Source organism: Drosophila ananassae, chromosome 2R (assembly GCF_017639315.1).
Source record: "Drosophila ananassae strain 14024-0371.13 chromosome 2R, ASM1763931v2, whole genome shotgun sequence".
NCBI classification, from domain to species: domain Eukaryota; kingdom Metazoa; phylum Arthropoda; class Insecta; order Diptera; family Drosophilidae; genus Drosophila; species Drosophila ananassae.
Window position 1 is genome coordinate 1,391,096 of NC_057928.1, and position 26,917 is coordinate 1,418,012.

Here is a 26,917-nt window from a genome sequence, read left to right on the forward strand (position 1 = left end):
CTCACAGGTTCACCTAGTCACCTTAAGGCTGGCGATAACGATTCATAAGGTCTCCGGTGTCTGTATCCAGAATAGGTGAGGCAAACAGATGGGTTTTCTGTGTAAGTCAGCTTGCAATCCCAATGCTCTGACTACTCGGCTCAATTAACTGCGATTGTAGCCTCGGCTCTATTGGGTTTTTTTGTGGAGGTGGAGGCCCTGAAAATGGTAAGGTTCTCATGGCATTAGGCCCTTTAGATCAGCGGCTTGATCAACTTCTTCGACAGTTCTGGGAAGTGGAAACCTGCACCGATCCGACTGTGAAGGCGTCAAAGGAAGAACTGGATTGCGAGAGTCACTTTGTTAAGACATTCGTGCGGTTAGAAGGTGGTGTCTGTACAGTCAGGTTGCCAATGAAACATAACTCCAGTTTATTGGGTGACTCGTACTCACAGGCTGGAAACAGGTTGGAAAGGAAACTTTCTCATCAGCCCGAATTGCGCGCTTAGTGCGAAAGCAGCATTTGCATTTATTCAAAAAATTTGAAATGGTCTTCCTCCTCCCATATGCCAGTATTAGCAAAACTTTTCACTCGTGGGACCAAAGCTGGGAGTCCAATAGCTCAGTGGAAAGTACACCTCTGAATAGTGGATGGGATGTATTGAATGCCGTGGGAAAGTACCGCCATTTCAAGGCTTTAGCGAGCTCATGTATGGCAGAGAAGCGATAAGAAATAGATTAGAACAGAATAGATTACTCCAGAAACGGGTAACCGAGGAGTAATGCCTGCAATAATAACATCCATTACACATATGTCCCAAGATCAGAATCTGCAGTCGTTCGCTTTGCTAGTAACTCACCATCCGATAGTTTTAGCTTCGGTATAGTGCGGGACTTCCTAAGCGTCATTCGATACTTTAAACACAACTGTTAACAGTCACTCCCAGACTAAGCTCCATACGTATCCAAGTTGGCGTCACAAAATCCGTGAACTTCCAACCGACACAGAATTGCAAAGCATGGAAAAATTATTTTCTTAGTTTGACCGAAAGTGGAACGTGTTGCTCCATGCACCCACTCGGAGAGCAGGGATTGGAGATCGCTTTCATTCTGTGATAAATTGTTCTTGCAAAGTTTCTGCAATAAAATCTTTGTCCAGGGGACGATATTCGGAGAGTCAGCAGGAATCTTGCATGAAGAAGTCGAACGAGGTTTCCGTGGGGTGCCCCCTTTTTCAGAATCTACCCATGTAAAAAGAGTCTTCTACACAAGAGGCAGGCCGGATTCTAGATGGATTTACTCCTGAATTTTCCATTTGGAGACATGTATGCATCCAGGTTGTCGTTCTGTGACGTGAGTCATTTGTATACAGAAATCGGGGTAGGCGAGACTCCAAGCTGTTGTTGGTTACCCGCTAGGCAGCGGGAGGATGAGCATCCGCGGCCAAAGTGCGCAGACTTGAAGCAAACAATGCAGAGGATAAGATGCGGAGACCTCATCGAATCGTTCCTCATCTGGCAAGGTAAGGAATTTTGGGCACAAAGGAACAGCATGTGCCAGAGCACCACGCAGGGCGCACGAAGCAGGCGGAGTATTAAGAAGCATGCACGATCGATTATTGAACAGATGCAGAGCTAGAGCCAAAAGACCTAGAAAGCAAAGGTACCTTTGCTCTAAGAAAAGAGCCATAGATTTCATAGTTGGTAGGCTGTAGTTGGAAGGATGCTTCCCGCGAAAGTGTCTTTTCACTTGGCCTTTGTGGCAGGATCCTGCTTTAGGAAGATGATCACATATGACCATTGAATCTGTCGGAGAACTCCCGAAATTCTGTAATGTCGACATGCACATCCGTGGGAAGCCGAATTTTCCCGTAATTAGGCTTTTCTATTTCCTCCTGAAACGTGGTGAAACTATCGCCGTTCTCTATTGACTCTAGGGTCCGTAGCCTTGACCTTCTAGTGCAGGAACTTAATTTCCTGACAGGTCACCTCTTTTCGTCTCCGCAGCATCCTTTCGCTGCTTTAGCCAGTAGGCCTAGTAGCTTAAACTCAACTATAAAACACACACATTGAAAATGAGCTAGTGTGCAGCAGGGGTATAAAAGCTCGCAAAATGCATTCAAAAACTCAATACCATCAAAGCGCATGCAAAACTGGAAAAATCAAGCAAAATAGAAAATGCTGATAAAACCAACGCTGCTCATCCGTTTTAGTTCAGAAGCTCATCCGCCATCGCAGCAGTTCAGTCTTTGGCGGCTTGGCCATCAGGGCGAAAACGAAAATAATTACATTTAAATGCATTTTTTTTGCGCTCCGCTCTTTTCTAAGTTATACAGCTCCCTTATACTAGCTATACTAGCTAACTTATACAAGCACCTTTATACTAGCTATACTAGCTAACTTATACTGAACCCGTAATATAATGGATGGCATTATTATATGTAAATAGGAAGTTTCGTTCGGAGTTTCTTCGTAATTGATTTTTATCTTATTTTGTTTGTTGGACCGCAGAAACGTGGGTATTTATACTGATCGCAGAAATCAAGAAAGATTTTCTCCGAAAGATCGGTAGCTTGGTCGAAAATTAAATTCTGGGAAATTCCATAAATACTGACAATTTTTTTTTAAATTTGGTTGTACTAATGAACATTTTGTATGGTAGCGTATACCCGGAGTCAGTTCGGACATACGTTCGGACAAACATAAGAAAAAAAACATAATTCATAATAAACAAAAAATTATAAAAGCCGCAAGCTCTTAGGTTTATGCACTTGTATATTCGATTTTGTTGGGATCGGCCGCTGCCGTTGTTTTGGGGTTAAATTGACCCAATAAAAATATTGAAATTGATTTGTGGAGTCTTTATTAATTCGGTCGCTATCAAAACGCTGATAGCTCAACATTTGGTGACCCCGACGTGATCGCGCTCTAATTGATTTGTGATCATTAAAGTGCCTAAAGGAAACCTTGTAAAGGAAAACTTATTGCTGTTGTTTCCATTACATTGCACCTTGCACAAAAACAAATTGCATAATGGAGTCTGGAGACGTAGCTAGTGCCTCGGTTCCTGCAAGCAGGGAAAGGCTTTTGCGGCGAAGAGCAGAGGTGACCTAACAGGAGATGGAAGCCCTGCATAATAAGGTCAAGGCTGCAAGATTTGGAAGGAAGATTTGACCATCATGGTACTGGAGCCGTTGGAAATTGCGTTGCGCAAGAAATTCACCACACTCCAGGATGAGTTAGAGCGATTGAGCTCTTGTGAAATTGGGAGCGAATTATTCTGGAATTTCTCCCAGCTTGCCGCTGATGTGCGCGTTGATATTCAGGTGGGAATGGCAAGGTACTCCATGAGGGTGCCTGAACACTCCACTCGTCTTGACGGCAACTGGTCCCATTGCTCCGTCATTGACAAAACCAACCATAGAGGCTACGAAAGTGCATGGTGGTCTGTTGGAAAATCGTCGATCATGCAGTCAGGATTCTTCGCTGAACCTCCAGTCGGGTTCTCAGGATTTTAAATTGAAGCGAAACCTGAACAACGATCACGATAGCCAGGACGTGGCCAATTGCGTCTCATCAGTGCCCCTGCTATCCGCCGCTACCCCCGTGGTCGCTATTTCAACGTCGCATCTGGCAGTTGTCTGCGATGGAGTTTCTGAAGCTGCTGTACTTAATCCCTCATCTCGCCCGGGATTTGGATTATTGTCACCGTTGCCGATTAAGTCAGCGCCTAGGTCTGACTCCATTCTGGACTCTAGCCTGCACCCTTCCAAGGGGGGGAGGTCGTCCGCATCGCTGCTGCCGCCGTCTGCAGCTGCCAAGGTGGCTGCTGCTCCAGCCGTGAAGGCTCCCGATCCTGCAATCGAAAGGTGCCCCTACGCGCAATTTCGGAAAGAAGTTTCCTTCCACTCTCGCCACTCTATTGACGCCTGGCTCGAGCGCTCTCTGGATCTGGATGGACACGACAGCCTGCAACTGAGAATTTTGGACCTTGAGATCATCTGCAATATTATGTGATAAAGCTGTCCCATGCCCCTAAGAATTTTTTGTTGAAAGATGGAATTCAACGGGGGGAGGATGTTGAGACTTGTGCCAGCATCAAATTTCATAATTATTTCTATTTAAGTCTCTCAGTGTAACTAGCCGCAGCCGTCCACTAATTGCCCGTTATCAGCTGTTCCATATTCTTTGTTTTTCCCAGATTCGCATGCGCTTTGTTGTTCTTTTTTAGCGCATGCACTTTTGGAGCTTTGATGGAGCTTCTGCGCAAGCTCTTAGGTTTATGCACTTGTACATTCGGTTTTGTTGGGATCGGCCGCTGCCGTTGTTTTGGGGTTAAATTGACCCAATAAAAATATTGAAATTGAATTGTGGAGTCTTTATTAATTCGGTCGCTATCAAAACGCTGATAGCTCAACAGAACCAAATACTACAATAACAACAACCCGGAACGGTCACAAGAACTGCTGATGTTCCAATTTAATGCAAGAAAATCTTCTTAAGGTCAAGCCCGTGTATTCGTCAGGCCCTGATGGAGTACCAGGCTGTGTTCTGAAGAACTGCACCGATGCTCTGTGGAAACCGTTCGTTAAACTCTTTAATCTATCGCTGGAAACTTCGATCTTTCCTCTTATGTGGAAGGAATCCTTCATTATTCCACTGCATAAAACAGGGAAAAAATCCGACGCTGCGAATTATAGAGGCATCTCTAATGTTCGTCCGTAGAGCGTTATGCGGCAACTACGTCAAACTTGAACTCACGGGAGTAACGGTAGGTCCCGGAGTCGTAGTCAAAACCGTAAATAGTCCTGACTAAATTTACCTGGATGCTGCAAGGGACTGCTCGGGTTGGCCAGACGCTTGCTGTGATCAGGCATGAGTTGATGGGCTTGAAGTCCTGGGGTGGTTTTCCTCAAGTACCGGTTGTATGGTGGTTCGGCTGATTCCGTATCGGCCGGTCCTACTGGCGGTCCGTTTCACGGGAGCAACACTCTAAGTAGGTCAGATAGCGCGGGGTCTGCTGGTGGTCCGTTTCACGGGAGCAACACTCGAGCTAGACTGGTATGCCGCGGGGTCTCCTCGTGGTCCGTTTCACGGGAGCAACACTTGGAGTAGTTAGGTACCGCGGGGTCTACTGGCGGTCCGTTTCACGGGAGCAACACTCGAAGTAGACTGGTATGCCGCGGGATCAACTCGTGGCCCGTTTCACGGGAGCAACACGAGAAGTAAGGAGGTGACGCGGGGTCTACTTGTGGTCCGTTTCACGGGAGCAACACTAGAAGTAGACTGGTATGCCGCGGATTCTACTTGTGAACCGTTTTACACAGGATCACTCGAAGTAGGTTGATTTTAAGTGCCGTGGTTCAGACACTGAGTAACGAGACGATTGACTCTGATTTCGGAACTGTCTTTATTTCAGAAGAATAACTCTTATATAAGATGCTAAATTATACATCATTAAATCTAAGAAAGGTCAAAGTTCTGGACGTGCTAAACTAAGGTTAATGCCAGGGTCACCCACCTCTGAGTCTGCTGACTCAGGGGTTGTTTGTTCACGTACTGCTTTCCACACGCATTTCGGCTTCGCTGGCTGGTTTCAGCTTGCCTCGGTCAGTCGGTCATTCTTCCCGCTGATCACGCTGATTCTGCTTCCGGAGCCATCGACTAGTGCCGAGTTAGTAGATTGGGTATTGGCTTATGCTTAGAGTTACATTATTAATAGGCTAGTAGGTCTGATGCTTGTATATCGTGACCTGCTGATGCATCTTGATTGGGTAGTAGGTCTTGGCACTAGGTGCCAACACGGATGCATCTTGATTGGGTAGTAGGTCTTGGCACTAGGTGCCAACATCTAAATTGTCAGCAATTCCAAAGCTTTTTGATAAACTTATCACTCCACATTTGCAACACCTATGTAGTTCAATAATAACTCCGTGCCAGCATGGCTTCATGAAGCGCCGCTCCACCACTACCAACTTATTGGAGCTAACATCTTTTATCACGGATGGCTTCCGGAATGGCTTACAAACAGACGTCATTTACACTGACTTCAGTAACGCATTTGACTCTGTTAACCATTCGCTTCTTATAAGTAAACTCAGTCTTTTGGGATTCCTAACTGATCTTCTTATCTGGATTTCGAGTTACTTATCTGGGAGAACCCAACGTGTTTTCTTTTAAGATGTTACCTCGAGTGTAGTCCGCGCCACATCTGGGGTGCCCCAAGGAAGCCATCTTGGACCCCTACTTTTTCAAAGAAATATAGACCTTATTAACGACATAAATCTTATGTATGGAAATATAGACAGCCAGCATTTACTAACACGCTTAAATTTTAACGTTCCTAGTAGAAGGACTAGAAACTTTCGTCCTCTACTCCTCAGCCATTGTAGTTCGACATATGCCCAACACGATCCGTTCAGGGTATTATGTTCGGACTACAATGGTCTCTACCACATCTTGTCACCTTTCTCTACTAACAATCTTAAATCGCTTATATTAACCGCCTTATCTGTGCAACACTCTTCCTCGTGATATCTTTCTCTTACTTTTCGCTTAACTATCTCGGATCTATTCCCGCGATTCGAGCCGTACGTCACGCGGCAGCGTCCCTCGGTCAGTTGGACGGGAAGTGGGCTGTACGTATGCAGTGGGAACCGCGCAAAAAAAATGTTGTAACAGGAAGGTAAATGAATGTAAGGAAAGAAATTGTTTCGGGTGCAATAAACCAGAATTACAACCTTCTTGCGACAGCGCAGGTAGCAGTAGAGGCAGAAAGCGGACATGCATCTAATTCCGAGCCCTGTTAGACTCAAAATCACGAATCAATTTGATGATTGAACGACTAGCATCGATGTTCTCACTAAAACTTCACGATACCAAGCTTCGAATCGAAGGCAGGACAGCCAAGAATGAGCAGAAAAAAAGCGATTGTACTCGTTAAGTCTCTTCAGCCTTCAGGGAAGAACCTTCCCCATATTAAAATGGCAAATACCTCCCCCAAAAATTGTAAATTGCAAATACCCAATGAGTGTCCATTAGCAGATCTCCGGTTCGAGAATCCTGGAAGGGTATAACTATTAATCGACACCGAGCACTGTTCAAGACAGAAGAAAGACGGAAGCGATGGTGAAGAAACTGACGCATTCATTAAAAGGTTTTGAAAGTAGGTCAGCTTGGCACATTGTGAGCAACACTTTGTAGAGACCTGAAAAGAGCAGAAGATGGAAGATTTATTGTAAAACTGCCTTTCCCCGAGCACCCTTCAGCCCTGTGGAAGCTTGTTCCCACAACACATTTGCACAAAAATCAATATATAATATACTTCATCACTTTTTCATTACGAGTGGTCTTCGATGCTTCGTGCAAAATATCAAGCGAAAAGTCCTTGAGCGGCATGCTACACGCTACATACTGCACAGGTCCCTCCGTTCAGAGCAAGCTATTGTCCATACTGCTACGCATTAGAACCAAGCATACGCATATGAAACCAAGACAGCTTCATTTCTGGCAACAAAATGCCTAAATCACCTAACAATCCGGTCACACGAAAATTACCGTTAGAGTCTGTGACACTTGAATGTGCCTTTTATGTAAATGATTGCTTGACGGGTATTGACTCGGGTGGCAAAAACAGTTCAAATCCAAAGGAATACTGGAATAACTGGGTGAGCCCTTGGACTAATACAGTGTAAAACCATCGGCTTTATATAGATTCTCAATAACGACCAATTTTGCGGACGGATTCTTTGCGGATTTGGCTTCTAATATCCATCATTTTGTGGCAAATTGGATAGCTAAAATTCAAGAAGTAACGGAACAGTCTCAATGGCGTTACGCATTATATGCCAATAATTCAGCTGATTTCTTATCCAGAGGGACAGCTAACAAACTCTCAAATTACAATATGTGGTTTTTTCGGCCCATTTTCTTACATGGAAAAATATGCCAATTATTATTTCGACAAATTAAGAACAAAGAAAAAAATTCGTCTGCATGGCAGCCGCTAAGGACACATTCGGATAGGAGGTATACAACCAAAGGCTAAAAGGGTACCATCGAAGGCACTTGGTGAATGTCTAGGTGAATTGAGCCAGGCACTTACCATTATTGTTCGCTCGATTAGGTAAATCAAAATTAACGCGGAGTGCAAATAGCACAAACCTTACAAAACAGTGGAAATAAAATGTTCCCTTCTATTCAAAGCTGATTGGTTTATGCGAGTACAGATGCAGAGTACAGGTACCGTTTTGCTGGAACAATTGTAATGACACAATTCTAAAAATGATCTTAAGAGAACTACATGAGACTTACATGCATTATGGTGCCCAAGCCTTACGTGCCATTGCTCCTCAACCATAGGAACTGCTCCTCCTGATACCAACATTATTCCAGGCGGCAATCTCTTAATAAAAAGATGGGAAGGAGGATTCTATGAACGCCTGGGAACAATGATAGCATAGTACTACTTGGATTCATACTGGAATGATATGAAGGTACTTTTACGTGGGTCGACAGAGCTCTCACACAAGTGGAAGGAATTGAGAAACGTTGCAGCATGCATTCCATTCTGGACATCTGCATATTTTAAACATCTGTAAAATACTGAGAATAATCACAGTTTTCACTAAATGCCACTACATGGAATGCCATAGCCATGGAACAACAGCAGAATGCTAGGTCATTCACAAGGTGAGAATCGGTTCTGCAAGTGGGCAGAATAAATAAGGTATTTTAACGAAGGTGAGGAAACAGGTAGCTACACCGAAGTCGATGCCAACACTAACATTTGTTATATCTCCGCTTTTAAACATCAGATTTGATGAAAATTCGAAAAAAGTTTTATTTCACGATTTCTTTACATTATCTTGAAGGAAAGTCTTAAACTGTAACTTGTTAGCTGTTTAGTCAGTAGGGTTAATATACGGATCGGATAAGTTCCACATTAAGAATTGAGATTTTGCGGGCGTTCTCTTAAATGTACTTGCTTTTTATGACTTTTGACATTTGATTTATGTCTATGTCTAGTAGTCTGGAGTTTTGTGTTTCATCTTTTACGATTTCTTCTAACATCCGACTTTTGTTTTTAATTGCTAAGTTTGCTTGTTGCTAAGGGTACCTCGAATGTGAGTAAGAGTGAATGATCCTCGTTATGGGAGACTGCCTGACTACTAGTGCATGGTAAATATGTTGGCGTAGGCGTGGCGTAGATGTAGGTATATAGATAGGCTTTCTATGTCACAATATACATAAACAGGTCATAAAAATATTCCTATATCAAATGTGTAGCAATTTGACCACATAAGAATTCCATGAGAACCACGATATGCTCAGTCGGCATATCTAATATGCGTGACAGCGACATTTACAGCATGACCGCTTTCAACACAGAAATGCACACGCATACACTTACCCTTTACATGTTAAATATACGATGACGACGTATGTGCGCGTGCTATTCAGGTCGAACCGAGATCGTTCATGAGACAGACCAAAAGTGGATTCAAAGAGTTGATTAGCGGTTTTTGTAAAATCAATGACCAACTCTGTGCGCCAACTACTAAATGGGTCTCCAAAGCATAAGAAATCCTCTTTTAGTGATGTGCTTGTGGCGAATAATCTTCAGCCTTCTCAGCCGACAATTATGCAGCCACTTATATCTTTGGCCACCCCAAGGGCCGGACCCGAGAAAAATTCGACTTTCAAATATCTCAGAATAAATGAGCAATTGTCCGATATGTCCTTTGTGGCATCGCTTCAAGTGATCCCAGACCCAATAATTTAAACCCCAAATGCAAAGCCCATGGGAACGTTGCCGAGGCTTAATGAAAACCGAACGGCATCCCCTTCCATTAGCACAGATCTTCTACTAATGGAAGAGGATTTTCCAATATCCTTTTAGGTCGAGGCTGCTGAAAAATCGTGCTTCCCTAAGTTGCTCCTGTATAAAATTAATTCGTGGCATCGGGTACGCATCATTTATTGATTTTTCGTTTATTCGTCGAAAGTCCACGCACATTCTCCATTCTCCGTCTTTTTCTTCACCATAACGATGGGTGAGCTATACGTGATATTAAAAGGCTTGATGCATCCCTCCTTCAGCAGCTCTTTCACCTTTGCATTGAGCACCCCCTGTATTTTGGTGTTTTTTGGATAATACCTCTGTTTTAATGGGATGTCGCCCTTCATCGTAATCCTGTGCTGCGTTATGTTCGAACAACCCTTCTGGTTTGCAAATGCAACTAGCTCCTCCTCAATGAACCTTTTGTCCCGTTCGCTCTCCCATTCCTTCGAGGGTCCTGTTGTCGCTCTTGATAGCCTATCGTCCAGGTATCGGCTCCATCTTTATCTTTTCGGGATAGTGACTTGGTGGCCTGCGCATGTTATTGTTGTGCCAAATCCTGCGAGGAAATCCTATCCTAGCACCGCGCTGTCTCCCATACCTGGCAAAACCTACATGTTCAAATTGTTTTCATTGTGACTGTGATCCCAGCGTGATTCTGCGGAGGCTTTCTTATTAATCGCCTCGTCTTTCAGGGCCATCTCTTCGAACTCCTCGGCTAAACTCAGAACTTCTTCTAGCGACGCACATGCATATGGCCTTATGAATATTTCCATGCGCGGCATGCAGTTCTCAACCAGCTTTTCCACCATATACTCTTTGAAATGTTTCCCTGATTGCTGCTTCCGTTGCCGAACCTGGTCGGGCAACTTCTCGAAGTAACCAGGAAGAAGGACTCAAAACTCCATCTGAATTCCTTCCAAGTTAGCCACTCCTCATCGTTCATTATAAACCATCTCTGCGCTCTGCCCTAGAGTAATTCGGGCATCGCCCGCGGGATCGTGTAGCAGACCATGCCACTCGGTCCACGAATTCTAAAGGGTCTCCCGTTCCGTCGAATGGGAATAACCACTCCCGGACTGGTTTGATCACATTTACGTAGTCCACTTGTACCGGGACCAGCTTTCGAGCTTGCGGCTCTATGCTCTTCACACTTTTCATTTCTGGTACCACCAGACTTTGAATGAGGTTTTCTGACTTACTCACCCCTCCTTGTCTCGGCGTTGACCTCTGTGTGAATTTTTCTTAAAAATGCCCTTTGTCTTGTCGGCCTACTTTGCAACTAGTTCCCTCATATTTTCTAAAGTTCCCTCTGCTAGGAGACCGAGCTCTCTACACACTTTGCTTAAATCCTCCTTGCGAAATGCGTATACCCAGTTTTTTCTCTCCATCTCCATTACAGGATCACACCTGGTCTTAACGGTCAGAAATCGACAAGGCGTACGTCAGGCCGATCCGTCACTATCGCTATGACACCAGGATACTTGCCATGTACGGGAATAAACCAACCCGACTCGATTTACCCTTGTGCTTCAGTTCTGCTGCGAATCCTTAATCCTTTTCCCACTTGCTCCTTGATTTCTACCTTCGATGTTTCCTTCGATGACTCGCCTACAGCCGTCGGACTTACCCACAGAGGGTTCTTTCAGTCCTTCAGTTAGGGGGACCTTCACCATACACTCCTAATTCCTCCAATGAAACTTTTCTGCTTGAATGTCTGACTTACCCACGGGGGATCTTTCACTCAACATTTCCAGCTTCCCTAGAAAACTCCTTTTCCGAATTTCCGTCGCATTTACATTGGCGGGTTTCCTTTGTTGCCACCCTTTGCCCCGCTTGGGCCTCCGATTTATATTGTCAATATGCAGATCACCGGACTTCGTCCACGCTGGCCGTTCCTAATGCATTTATTCTTATGGGCCGATACGTTCCCTGCCGTCCCCCGTCCCGTCTGTCGACATTCGAGCGTGGCCGCGAAGGCCCGCCCTGAACCGTTACGTTCCACGCTGTTTCCTCCGCTGCTGCCCCCTTATGCCGTCTCACCATTGTCCGTTTGCGCACCCGTGCCAGCTTGCCTGGCCCCCGCTGTTGCCCCCTCTAGCCACCTGTCGTGGGTCTATTAGCACGCTTTAAGTTCCTAGTACGTTCCTAGTAAAAGAACTAGAAACTTTTGTGCTCTACTATCCCATTTGGGTATTATGTTCAGGGTTATGCTCTCCAAATCTTGTTGCTTTGCTCTTCTTAGAACCTTAAACCTTTTATTCGAAAGGCTTTTTTACATTCTTCGCGTATTATCTCTACCCTTAATCTATCTAGGATCTATCCCCAAAAGCCGTACAAGCCGTAACCGGAAGCGTCCCTACGTCAGTTGTGCGGGAGGTGATCTTTACGCTGCGAAAGCTGAGAAAAAAAGCTTGCGCTAATCCGGGCGTGGCTCTTTAAAATAATTTTTACCACCGTCCCGTGTGTCGCCACCATTCGGAAACTTTTTAGCAACCTATTCCGTCACTCCATTCGCAGCAGAAAGGTGCCGCTCGTCCTGGGTCGTCGGAGGCAGGTCTACTACTAACCATGTGGTGGGGACCACCATTTGACGAAATCGGTGTTCATGCCACCAGAATTACCTTTACAGGGGACCATCAGTGCTCATTTCTCTGCTCCTCCGGGTGTCCAGTCGACCTTTTTGCTGATAACCATAACTGGCGCACTGTCTGCTACGTCGACTTATCCAACGTTGGCCACTTTTCCTTATGTTCTTATTTTTATACCCTTGCTGGGTATATACATTTTGTCAAAATGCTTGTAATGTATTGAAAAAATCATAAGGGGAAATATATATATAAGTTAACACCCAAAATGTCAAACACTAGATAATATTAATAAAACGCTAAGTCTCAATAACAACTGCAAAAGAGCTTACATAAACGCATTGAGTGCACCGTGCACCGGATGCAATATGATGCCGTGGCACCAATAAGGGTCACAGACACGTGCGCTGAGTAAGCATTGAATATGCTTGCGATCATGGGAAAGCCAAAAGAAAGAAAACACCCAAATATTTGGCAAAGCTCACTGAACTTAATGGCAAGTGCATCCACCAACAACACAATGCACTTGCATTGACCAATCAGCAATAAAGATATGGACTTAAGCTACAGCAACAACATCAGCTACCAATGACATCGAGGGACGCCAGCAGCAGCAGCAACCGCGACCGAGATCGCGGCAGCGATGGAGCAACGCATAGGTGTAATTATTAATTATAAGAATCACAATTGTCAGTTCAAATCATATACTCAAATAAACAAAACGTGAAAAAGATTAATTTCTTTTTTTTAAAGAATATTAATAAAATCTTTTTAACTGGCGCCCGAGCAGGGACCTGGTGAAAAACCGCGAAAGGATACAAGTTCCGAATCTCGTCCAGATCGGTAAAAAAATCCCGACGTTCGGCTATATCTTCAACTAACTAAGAAACGCCAAACACCGCGATTCGGAAGTGCAAAAGTGCCGTTAGAAAGAAACGCTACAACGCACTCCTAAAGGAATTGTACCTAGCGGAAAAACCAGGCTCCAACTTTTATCGCCGTGATCCCTTCAGTACCCGTTCAGAGGGAACGTGATCTAGGTATAGAGGAGGCTCCGTAGTAGACCCACACACAGGAGGAATCGTTGCTGCGTGGGACAAAAAGGAATCAGCCGAACCTATCGTCACGATAGCACGCCGAAATGATTTTAATGTAAGCTAGTTAAGAAATAATTGAAAACATAAAAAACCCTAAGAAACCTTGAGTAAAACACGAACAAAAAATTAATAGTTCAAATCAAAAATAAGAGGGAAACCTCATCAAGAAATTAAACAAGAAAAATTTTAAGAATAATATTAAAAAGGATATAAAAATTAAGTCTAAGGAAATCCCAATCAAATCATACAAATTAATGCTCCAATTGAAACCTTACGAAGATCTAAACTAGAATTTTTAGAAAAAATTAAATATAATTCGTCTGACATCCAAACAACTAACCCTCATAAGACTACTAACGATCATCCATCAAAAACCTCATTAAAATGACTGAACAGGACTTAGTAGATAGGATGGGAAATCTTGCAGGACCTTCGTCCTCTGTAAGGACTAGTTCGAAACTACTGACGGAAAAAGACATTGAAGAGAAAATTAGGGACATACTTCAAGAGAACCTAGCTGGGTTAGTAAAAGAAATCATTAACCCAAACAAGGACTTTTCAAACTTTTCAGACCAAATAATTAAAAGGGAACTAGCCCACAATATTGGTGAGTTAGATAAATTACCAGACATAGTACGGACACTTAGAGACTTTTCCGGAAACAAGACCGAATATTCGTCTTGGAAGAAAAGTGTAGAAAGGGTTTTAAAAATTTATGACAGTAAAAAGGGGTCCCCAAAATATTATGGCATAATATTAGCGATTAGGAACAAAATCGTCGGTCAAGCAGATGCTGTCCTCGAGTCCTATAACACACCTTTAGACTGGGAGGCAATATCAAAGTGTCTGACTGCACACTTTGCTGATAGGAGAGACTTAAAGACACTAGAATATCAGTTGTATGCACTTAACCAAGGCAGCAACTCGATAGTCGAATTCTATCAAGCCGTATACCAACAACTTTCTTTGATTTTGAACCAAATTGGGAATCTTGAAGCATCTCAGGAAACTATACAGGCACTAACAGTACTGTATAGAGAGAAAGCACTGGATACATTCGTAAGAGGCCTGAACGGCAATCTTTCCCAACTTCTGGCTATTAAAGAACCCCACGACTTAGGACATGCATTACATCTTTGCAATCTAATAGAGAATCAGAACACTAGGAATGGCCAAACACCAAAAAACATTTACCCCAGAAGAGATAACTTAGTACCCACTAGAGGGTATCCGCCACAAGCCCTACCCCGAATGACCAAACCAAATTTTCAACCAAATCTGTACTATTACCCAAGCCAAGTAAAAAAACCCGCAATCCCACCAAGGATATTTGAAACAACACCAAACCGACCTAACCCACTCAACCAAACTCAGACAAATCAACCAGGAGCGCAAGCTTTCTTTAACCCCAACCCACCTCCCAGACCCCAACCAAAGCCAACACCCATGGACGTAGACCAGTCTATTCGTTCACGCCACGTTAACTATATGAATAGACCTCAGGACAACAATTTTGTAGGGAAACGACCCCTGAGCAGCACAAATGTTCAAAATACTAATAAAATGCAACGCCAGTTCAATATTCAACCAGAAGTAGATGAGGAACAAGAGTATTTTCAGTCATTGGAAGAGAATGGAATAAACGAGCTGGATGCGGAAGCTTCATGGCAAGCGGAATCCGAACAACAGGAATCCATTGATATGTCAGAATTATATTTTTTAGAATAAACCGTTCCTCCTTACCCTATTTTAAGGTAACTATCGGGAACGGCAAAACTCTGAAATTCTTAATTGACACCGGCTCAAATCAAAATTACATTCAAGCGAAACTAGTACCAAGCCCTAAACCCAATAGTAACAACTTTACAGTAAATTCAGTAGGAGGGAATAACGAAATAAAACAACATACAATAATTAAACTTCCCAACATATCAGATACCCCACTAAAATTCTTTCTATTAGGTACACTGAAAACCTTCCATGGAATTCTAGGTAACGACACTATGAAAAAGCTAGGGGCAATAATAGATGTTAAAAATGATATTCTGCTGTTAGAAAATAATAGGAAAATTAAAATCCACCAATTAGAAGCACAAGCCGTAAACAAGATTGGACCAACAGACGAACATATGACAGAAACTCAAAGAGAAATAATCAAAAAATTTATCGACACCCATAAAAACCTTTTCGCCGATCCTGAAACGAAACTAACTTACACTACAAGAGTTGTAGGAGAAATTAGAACTTCCTCCGATACCCCTGTCTACGGAAAGCACTACCCATATCCAGCATCGCTTAGGCAGGAAGTAGAACAACAAATTCAAGAAATGCTGCAGGATGGCATTATTAGACCCTCACGGTCACCCTATAATGCACCAGTTTGGGTAGTCCCGAAAAAAACCGATTCTAACGAAAAACAAAAATACAGGCTAGTTATTGATTATAGAAAGCTCAATGAGGTAACAATATCCGATAGGTACCCCATTCCTGAAATAGGCGAAATAATCGCACAATTAGGAAACAACAGATTCTTCTCAGTACTAGACTTAAAAAGTGGATTTCATCAAATACCACTTAAAGAGTCAGACATGGAAAAAACTGCATTCGCAGTAAATGGAGGCAAATACGAATTTACCAGATTACCATTTGGATTAAAAAATTCACCAGCCATATTTCAAAGAGCTTTAGATGACATTTTGCGAGAACACATAGGAAAAATCTGTTATGTTTACGTCGACGACATCATTGTTTTCCGCAAAACAGAAAACGACCATGCCGAAAACTTGAACAAAGTGTTTCTAACACTACAAAAAGCCAATATGAGGATACAAATCGACAAATGCCACTTTTTCAAAAAAGAAGTTGATTTTCTGGGATACACGATTTCAGAAGAGGGAGTTAAAACCAACATCGAAAAAATCAAGACAATTAAAAACTTCCCAATACCTAAAACACTAAAGGAACTTCGATCATTTCTAGGAATGACAGGCTATTATAGGAGATTTATTAAAGATTATGCGAAGATTGCCAAACCTTTAACTGCCCTTTTAAGGGGAGAAGAAGGACGCGTATCCAAATACAAGTCAAGCAGAATAGCTATTAACCTAGACAAAGAGGCAACGGGTGCATTCGAAAAACTTAAAAACACACTTATATCTAAGGGTGTAACATTAGCGTACCCAGACTTCACGAAGGAATTCCAATTGACCACAGACGCATCAAATTTTGCCATAGGAGCCGTTTTAGAACAGAACCATAGACCAATAACATTCATATCCCGTATCCTCTCGAAAACCGAGGAAAATTACGCAACGAACGAAAGGGAAATGTTAGCCATCGTATGGGCTCTCCAAAGCTTAAGACATTATCTGTACGGATATTCGAAAGTGACAATTTATACAGACCACCAACCTCTGACCTTTTCAAATAGTGCAAATAACCACAATGCCAAGCTAAAACGCTGGAGGGACATTATTGGGGAATACAGCCCAGAAATTAAATACAAGCCCGGTGTAGCTAACGTAGTAGCAGACGCCCTATCCAGAGCCCGACCAGAAGTTAACTCAATCCATTCAGACTCTACAATCCACAGCGACGAAAGTTCCTCACATAATCTAATATTCTCAGTAGAAGCCCCGATCAACGCATTTAAAAACCAAATTTTTTTATTAAAAGAAAACACTGATGCGTATAACTTCGAAATTCCATTTCCAACTTTTCATCGCCATATAATAAAAAAGATTTCTTACACAGAACAGGAAATCATTAATATACTCCGAGCCCGATTAGATCCCAGAATTATCAATGGTATCTACACTTCAGAGGAAATAATGGGAAAAATTCAAACTATTTATCCTACGCACTTCAAGTCTTACAAAGTTAGGTTTACTAGTAATCAAGTTGAAGATGTACCATCAGAAACAACCCAGAATCAGATCATTACATTAGAGCACAAAAGGGAACACAGAGACGCAAAAGAAAACAAAATACAAATTCTTAAAAAATACTTCTTCCCACAAGCTCAAAAGAAAATTCAGGCAATAGTCCAATCCTGTCAAACATGTAGAGAATCCAAATACGATAGACACCCACCGAAGGGGGCAATCCAACCAACTCCCATCCCTAAGTACCCAGGAGAAATCATCCATATAGACATTTATATTACAGAAAAAAATAATATTCTAACTGGTCTCGACAAGTTCTCAAAATACGCCCAAATCAAAATATTAAAATCAAGGGCCTCCGAGGACATTAAAGCGCCTTTGAGAGAAATGCTGATAGCATTCGGCATGCCCAAGTGGGTAGTAATGGACAACGAACGCGCTTTAAACTCTGCAGCGATTCGATTCCTCTTAGAAGATCAACTTAAAATATCAGTCCATACAACAGCCCCATACGCTTCAACCAGTAATGGTCAGGTAGAACGATTTCATTCAACACTTTCAGAAATCATGAGATGCATTAAAAAAGACAACGGGAGTATGACATTCGAAGACCTAATTTTCAAATCAGTCGAAGAATATAATGGGTCTATCCATTCAGTAATAGAGGAAAAACCAGTTGAGGTGTTTTTCAGGAGGTCCACTCCGAACACAACAGAAGACATAGAGAAACAGCGGACCGAAATCAGGGAAAAAATAAAAAAAAAACAGGTAGCCGACTTAGAATACCATAATCAGGATAAAATACAGCCAAAACAATACGAGACAGGAGATACAATTCACGTAAAAATCGACAAAAGACTAGGCACCAAACTTACCCCACGCTATAAAAAAGAAACAATCAAAGAAAATAATAACACTACAATAAAAACTCAATCCGGTAAAATAATACACAAGAATAATATCAGAAACTAACTTTCAGACTATTCATACCAACTTGCCTCAGCCTGTCCACGGTCCTTGATTATTCAAATTCACAAGTGATCTCACTTGAGACTGGACTTGCGGCCAAACAAGAGGGAACATTCAAAATCATCCATACATTCGACCTAAAAGAATACGACAATACATTTGACGAACTTAACAAAGGACTAAACAGCCGCACACCATCACACCATCTATACCCCTACCTGTCTTACGAATTAAATCAGATAAAACAAAACCTTCTCAAACTAAAAACAAGCAATAGACAAAAAAGAGCAATAGAAATCCTAGGAACGGCATGGAAATGGTTGGCAGGAACACCGGACCACCACGATCATGAAATACTAAAGAACAAAATAAACGGACAATTAGAAAATAATAATAAGCAGGTCATAATAAATAAAAAATTAATCAAATAAGTAACGTAACGAATGCCATTTTAAAAATAACTAAAAATTCAAACGAAATAATTAATGAAGAGGCAAATATCCTCAGATATAGAATTCAAATAGTAAAAGAAGAAATATCTAATATACTACATGCAATAACTTGGGCCAAAACAAATATTATAAACTCTTTTATATTCTCAACAATAGAAACCAATATTTTAGAACAAATTTTTAATAAAGGAAACAACCTGTTTATTAATATGGAAGAATTACTAGAATTTTCAAAAGTCAAACTTGCATCGAATAATAAAGCTCTTCTGTATATCATAAGTATCCCAATAATAAGTAATGAAATCTGTAGAACCCTATTAGTCAAAGCAGTAAAAAAAGCCCATATAATATATGATATAAAATATGAAAACCTGTTAGAATGTAAGAAGGAACTATTCGCGATATCAAAACCATGTGAATCGCATAATGATAGAACCATTTGTGTTAAGGATAAACTGTTAGACTTAAGCAACGACACTTGCGTAAGCGCTCTATTAAACCTAAGACCACCGGAATGCAAGGCAATCAACAGCCAACATGTGCCTAATTTTGAGGAATTACTACCAGGAACACTGATGCTGAACGACTTTAACGGAATGGTGTTTTTTGACGGAAAGAACCTTAATCTTCAAGGATCCTTCATCATCCAACACAGGAACTCCACGGTACAGATCGGCGAAAACATCTACAGAACGGAAGAGGTCACTGTGGTAGACCCCGAACCTCCGCTATTCCAACTATCAGCGGTAAACCCTAAAATTAACGAAGTCCTCTCCCTTCAATTAATCAAAGAATTAAACATAAATAACACTAAGATTCTGGAAAAAATTAAAGAAGAGAAGACAATCGAGGCTTCCGTGAATTATACGTCAGCCACTATCCTGCTCATAATGATCGTAAGTCTGATCATAATGCTAGTTAGAAGGTGCAGACCAAAAGAAGCCGCCCCGAAAACGACAAAACCACCGGCGTATCCAACCCCACCTAACCCTGTTCTCTTCTACGTTGCGAACGAGGACGCCCGCGTTTAAGGGGGGAAGAGTTAACACCCAAAATGTCAAACACTAGATAATATTAATAAAACGCTAAGTCTCAATAACAACTGCAAAAGAGCTTACATAAACGCATTGAGTGCACCGTGCACCGGATGCAATATGATGCCGTGGCACCAATAAGGGTCACACGGATCGAAAGACACGTGCGCTGAGTAAGCATTGATTATGCTTGCGATCGTGGGAAAGCCAAAAGAAAGAAAACACCCAAATATTTGGCAAAGCTCACTGAACTTAATGGCAAGTGCATCCACCAACAACACAATGCACTTGCATTGACCAATCAGCAATGAAGATATGGACTTAAGCTACAGCAACAACATCAGCTACCAATGACATCGAGGGACGCCAGCAGCAGCAGCAACCGCGACCGAGATCGCGGCAGCGATGGAGCAACGCATAGATGTAATTATTAATTATAAGAATCACAATTGTCAGTTCTAATCCGATACTCAAATAAACAAAATGTGAAAAAGATTAATTTTTTTTTTAAAGAATATTAATAAAATCTTTTTAACTTATATAAATGTAATAATTATAGCTTAGCATATAATCATTTTTCTCATATCTTTTGTTAGTCGCAAGCCGACTCTTCTCGGCCGCTCGGCTTTATTTTATTGTTGTCATTAAGTTAACGAGCTTTCGCCCGCCCTATGCTAAAAGGCGGGCCCATTTGTGCTCTTTATCTCAGTGCATACGCATTATAAATCGGAGCTTTCTGTCTCCATTTCATATGCAAATAAATAGACATTTTTATAACGTGGTGAAACAAATAACTACTTTGTTATTATTTTGGATAAAGGTCATTGAAAAATCTCAATGACCAAACAATCGGCTTAATTGTTTCTGCGTTGAAGGGACAGGATAGTCTGATATTGCACGGACTTTATTTTCTTGAATCCAGACAAAACCTTATCTTTCCTGGTTTTATTAATAGGACAATCGGAGAGACTATTCCGATGGAGGTGCTTCTTCGATAATGTCTAATTCTAAAATTCTGTCAATTTCACTTCACAAAAGTTTCTCTTTGGCTGGCGATATAGGATGGTATCTCTTCTTGATGGGACGCGTATCCTTGGTGTCGATTACGTGTTCTACCAGCTTTGTTAAGCCCAATCAGTCACATTCAGAGGTAGGAAATAGCTTAATGACAGTCTGTAACTTGCGGTTTTCTGTGGCTGATAAAGATAGTTTCTCGCTACTCGTTTCTATCGCAGGCACTTCGGGAAGATTGGGTTCATAGTTAATAGAAATTCCGAATTGATCCCAAAAGTCAACTCCACATATTATGTATAGTGAAATAGAAGGAACAATTATGTTAAAAACTCAAAATTGTTTTGAAAGTTGTTGTATACCAATGGTATTACTGTTGAACCAGAAATTTCTTGACGTTTCTCATCTGCTGTACATACTCTTCCTCTTCGTTTTATATATTGCTTTGCATCTACGATTGTTTTTGCTAATTCTCCGCCTATGATGCTTTTGTTTGCACCACTATCTAATAATGTATAGTAAGGTTAATTGAAAAAGTGAAGTTTAACAAATGGACGATTATCTTGACCTTTTGGAGTAAGGCTCGAGACTTTATACGTTGAGAACTTTTTCAAACTGTTCCAAAATTCGAATTTTGGTATTTCATTGAAACCAATTCAGATCTTCTTAACTCATATTCTTTAAGTCTAATGTGATACGGCTTTATAATTTTAGGTCTAATTTCTACGTTCTTCATGCACTTCATGGACGTTGTCTTTATTGCAAACACCTTTTGGCTATCTGTCTCTAAAACCGAAACTTCATCTTGTTGGTCCTCTATAGAGACGGCATTAATTGTACGTCTAAAATTATTTTGTAAATTCCCTTGCTTGTACTTATTGTTGCCAAAGAAGGCCTCATGTTTTTGACACTCTCTTCTCAACGCTGACAACGATGGGGTATCCACATGCAAAAGCTCATGATACTCTGGTCTTAGTTTGTTTTTAACTTAACACTGATGCTGAACGACTTTAACGGAATGGTGTCTTTGGACGGAAAGAACCTTAATCTTCAAGGATCCTTCATCATCCAACACAGGAACTCCACGGTACAGATCGGCGAAAACATCTACAGAACGGAAGAGGTCACTGTGGTAGACCCCGAACCTCCGCTATTCCAACTATCAGCGGTAAACCCTAAAATTAACGAAGTTCTCTCCCTTCAATTAATCAAAGAATTAAACATAAATAACACTAAGATTCTGGAAAAAATTAAAGAAGAGAAGACAATCGAGGCTTCCGTGAATTATACGTCCTGCTCATAATGATCATAAGTCTGATCATAATGCTAGTTAGAAGGTGCAGACCAAAAGAAGCCGCCCCGAAAACGACAAAAACACCGGCGGATCCAACCCCACCTAACCCTGTTCTCTTCTACGTTGCGAACGAGGACGCCCGCGTTTAAGGGGGGAAGAGTTAACACCCAAAATGTCAAACACTAGATAATATTAATAAAACGCTAAGTCTCAATAACAACTGCAAAAGAGCTTACATAAACGCATTGAGTGCACCGTGCACCGGATGCAATATGATGCCGTGGCACCAATAAGGGTCACAGACACGTGCGCTGAGTAAGCATTGATTATGCTTGCGATCGTGGGAAAGCCAAAAGAAAGAAAACACCCAAATATTTGGCAAAGCTCACTGAACTTAATGGCAAGTGCATCCACCAACAACATAATGCACTTGCATTGACCAATCAGCAATGAAGATATGGACTTAAGCTACAGCAACAACATCAGCTACCAATGACATCGAGGGACGCCAGCAGCAGCAGCAACCGCGACCGAGATCGCGGCAGCGATGGAGCAACGCATAGGTGTAATTATTAATTATAAGAATCACAATTGTCAGTTCTAATCATATACTCAAATAAACAAAACGTGAAAAAGATTAATTTCTTTTTTTTAAAGAATATTAATAAAATCTTTTTAACTTATATATAGGATCAGGACGATGATCTGATAAAAATAAAGGATGTCTTTCCGTCTGTCTGTCTTTTTGTTTTAATGTATTTTACTCGAAGACTATAAAAAATGTAGAATTGGCATGTCAGGACCTAAATAACTTACAGGTAGATCAAGTTATATGCACCAGGATGATGGTCAATTTCAACACATTTTATGGAGTAATGATCAAAACGATATTGTCGCTTTTGCCAATGCATCAGAACCGTATTGGTTGGAGGTTTGTGCTAGCAAACGTCTCTCTTCGTATCTGGCATAAGTAGTTTCAATGCCATGGTCACTGACATTGCACTCACCCTTGCACGTGGAATCCAATGGCACTTCAATCCACCTCACAGTCCCAATTTTGTAGGTCAGTGGAAGGCTACTGATAAGACTCATATGCATTATTCCTTATTGTACATATCATTTTTACACCCTTGCAGAGGGTATTATAATTTTGGTCAAATGTGTGCAACGCAGTGAATGAGACATATCCGACCCTATAAAGTATATTCATGATCAGGATCACCTCCTGAGTCAATATTAGCATGTAGGATATTCCTGAGATAATATTCTATTATATAAAAAATTTTTTAAAAAAACATTTTTTTTAAGTCTCAAACCATCCTGCCCCATTAATAGCAAAACATTTGGTGACCCATCATAAAAAGTGCCAAGAAAACGCCCTTGTTTTGTTGCTGCGGAGACGAGCAGAGGTGACCTGCCAGGACATGGAGGCGCTGCATCATAAGGTGAAGGCTGCAACGCGGAATGAGGATGGCACCATTATGGCGCTGGAGTCAGTGGAGAAGCGTTTGCGTGAGCGGTTCACCGCGCTTCAAGAAGATTTGGAGAAGCTTAATTTTAGTGAGATCGGTAGTGATCTGTATTGGAGATTCTCGCAGCTGGCGACTTATGTGCAAGAGGACATTCAGGTGGAGGTTGCCAAGCGCTTCATAAGAATCGTTTTAGTAATCGGCGTTTAATATTTCAGTCTCACATTAATGAGATCCTGCAGCTTCGTGTGGTCGAGCCAGGGTCTGTTGCTACTTTGCAGGAGCTATCGGATCGGTTCAATGGACATATGCGGGCTCTTATGAGTTCCGGATCAGCTGCCGAGATCCAAGGATGCTTGCTTATCCAGATTATCCTGCAGAAGTTGGATTATGTCACAAAAGCCAAGTGGGAACTTCCCACTGGGTTCCCACTGGGAAGACACTCTCGCCGGATACAACGACAGCCTTCCGTCTTGGGAGTTCATGGCACGATTCTTGGAGCAAAGGTGCCGGACTATTGAATGCGTCGACTTTTCTTTGGCGGCGTATCCACCAGCTAAAAAAGTGGGCCGAGGTAGATCTTCGAATAACCGATCTTCGTGCATGGTTATTAACGCCCGTTCTGGCCGTTCCTTCTTGTTCAAAGTTTAGTGCTTTGCCAGTTGAGAAACGGTACGATATGGTGCGGCGTCTCGCTCGCTCTTTTATTTGTCTAGAGGTTGGCGGATGCTCAGCTTCCCGCTGCTTGACATGCAATCACCGTCATCATATTTTGTTGCACCCTCGCGGCCAGGTTTCACCCGCACGAGTCTCCCGTCCCATCGGTGCAGTTTCTGTTGCGAACTCATCCCGCTCAATCAACCCTGTTGTGAACCAGGATCGCATTGCTGAGCTAGTGCTCCTGCCAACAGCCAATGTACTCGTTCGTGGTCGATCTGGAGCCTTCAGTCGAGTTTGCCGCGGCTGGCGAGTGAACTTCAGCTTTGCCGCTCCAAATGCTCTACAACGGTGGCTGGTTTCGGCAGCCCTGGGTTTGAAACGGATGGAGCATCTGTTAATGTATGCCTGAAGTCCCGCCTTAGCACGTATTCAGTGCAAATTGAGGCTGTTGTAGCTTCACATATTTACGGACTATCAGCCTAGCCAGGACATAGATGCTTCGGGCTGGAATATTCCTGGCAATATGGATCTAGCTGACCCCAACTTCAACAAAACGCAGCGAGTGGACCTGCTGATTGGAGCCAGCTTATTCTTTAACCTATTGTCGGCTGGCCAAATCCAGTTAGGTCACGGGCTCCCCATTGCTCAGAATACTCGGTTTGGCTGGGTGTTTTCTGGACGCGGTGAACTATTACGAGATGTGTTGGAGCTCTATGCTAGGGAGGACAATCCACGGAATAACCACTGCAATGATGTGACAGCTGCCCCTTCCAACATTGTTTTGAAGGCCCACTCTTCAATGGGGGGAGGATGTTGGGCCAAGCAGCCACCAAAAAATGCATTTAAAATAATCATAGAATGCCGCTAAAATGCAGCTGTTGTTATCAGCATGTATTTTTCTCTGTTTTGTGTCCCAGTTTCGCATGCGCTTTATTGTTATTTGTAGCGTATGCGCTTTGGGAAGCTTTGGGAGAGCTTCTGCGCAAGCTCTTGGGTTTCGTTTGTTTTGATTTGGAATTGATAGGAGCAGCCAACCAAATAAAACTATTGAAAATCTGATTTGAAACGCGTCTATTTATTCGGCTGCTATTAAAAACTATTAATAGAAAAACAGCTGCCATGTAACTGAACAATCGGAATTGGCATAACTTTTTTGTTTTTTAAGCTAGAATGATGGGGCCTTCTACGGATTTCAGTTTTTGCAAAGTAATTCGATTTCATAGAATCGGCCGTCTCGTATATCCTATAGCTGTCATCTAATTGAACGATTACAAATTGCACAACCTTCCTATTTTTAAAGAAGCTGGGGCTGTCTTACATTTTTACAAGAAAATTGATTTTATGGAAAAATTCTCATAAGGAGCTATATATATAATGATAAAAGCTGCTACCTAACGGGTAATATCAAGGGTATATCAACTTCAGCTCCGCCCAAAGTTAGCTTTCCTTCCTTGTTTAAATGTATGTAAACCAACTAATGGCATCTAGCACATCCATATCTTTTCAATATGAGATTAAAAACTTCTATTCAATTAAAGAAAATTTTGTTTAACTAAGTATAGTAAATTCAATAAAATTATTTTGAGTTTTCCCTTAAATCCAAAATTAAAACATTTCAATAAGAATAAGAATCATCCTTAGAAAAATTTGTTGGGAAAAACCATAGAAGCACAAAAATGTTTTCTAATTCGAAGATTTCAATATTGGATAAGTATTCCAAAGATATGATAACTGCTAGATGAAATTTTTTTACGTTAGTTGGTACATACATATGTACATTTCAAAAACTATATGTACGTAAATCAATGATGGTCATCGCAATTACACCGCCTACATAATTCAATATATGGCAAAATTTGATCAATTTCTTCTCTTATTTGTACCGCGGAAACTGTGGGTGATGAAACCTATGTTTGATATAGACTTTTGATCAGGGGATCCTGAAGGTTAAGGAGCAGGTGAAATTATACGTTGAGATTTTTACTGTCGATCTGTGTTATTAAAGACAACATTTTTTAATTAGACTGCTTTATTAAAAAGTAAATAAAAGTACAAAATGTGTCTCATTATATAGCTTGCTATTCTAGAAATCGAACCCACTAAATAGTATAAACCCCATGAAATAGTTTGCAGACGAACTCTAAAGCGCATTTTGGAAGTTTGATCAGCATCATTGGCGTCAGTAGGTCATCACCGGGAGCTTTTTTGGTTTTAGCCCTTGTCGCGGAACGGATTAGGGTTATCGATAGTTAGTTAAGTTTAAACTCAGCGCCGCAATATTATTTCTGTCGATAGCTTTGGTATTTAAGTTTACGTCATTTGGTCCCACTAAAAAAAGGTAAACAGAGGGAAACAATTTGGCGGAATTAGACCGATTTGCGCCATCACGATAAGAGGGAAGAGAAACTGCGGTAGGTTAAAGAATAAGTAGTTGTAAAAGATAATTAATTAATGTAACTCTTCCAGAATATAACCATCAACAAAAACAGAACTCCAACTGTTGTCCAGCACTAGTGTTTAAAGTGTTTAAAGGCAATCCCTGTGAAGCCTCGGGTGTTCCCGCAACTGCGACCACCATGGCCACAGCAACTTGCACCCCGGCAAGCTCTGCGAGTGTGACTGGTGATCGGCAGCGGCCAC

The 26,917-nt window shown here is 41.7% G+C and overlaps 1 protein-coding gene across 1 annotated transcript in view; it reads right to left on the minus strand.

The window, feature by feature from the left end:
• The window catches only part of LOC26514674 (piezo-type mechanosensitive ion channel component), a 437,306-nt gene that overhangs the window by 371,533 nt on the left and 38,856 nt on the right, over positions 1-26,917 (minus strand). The gene's annotated exons all lie outside the window — the stretch shown is intronic.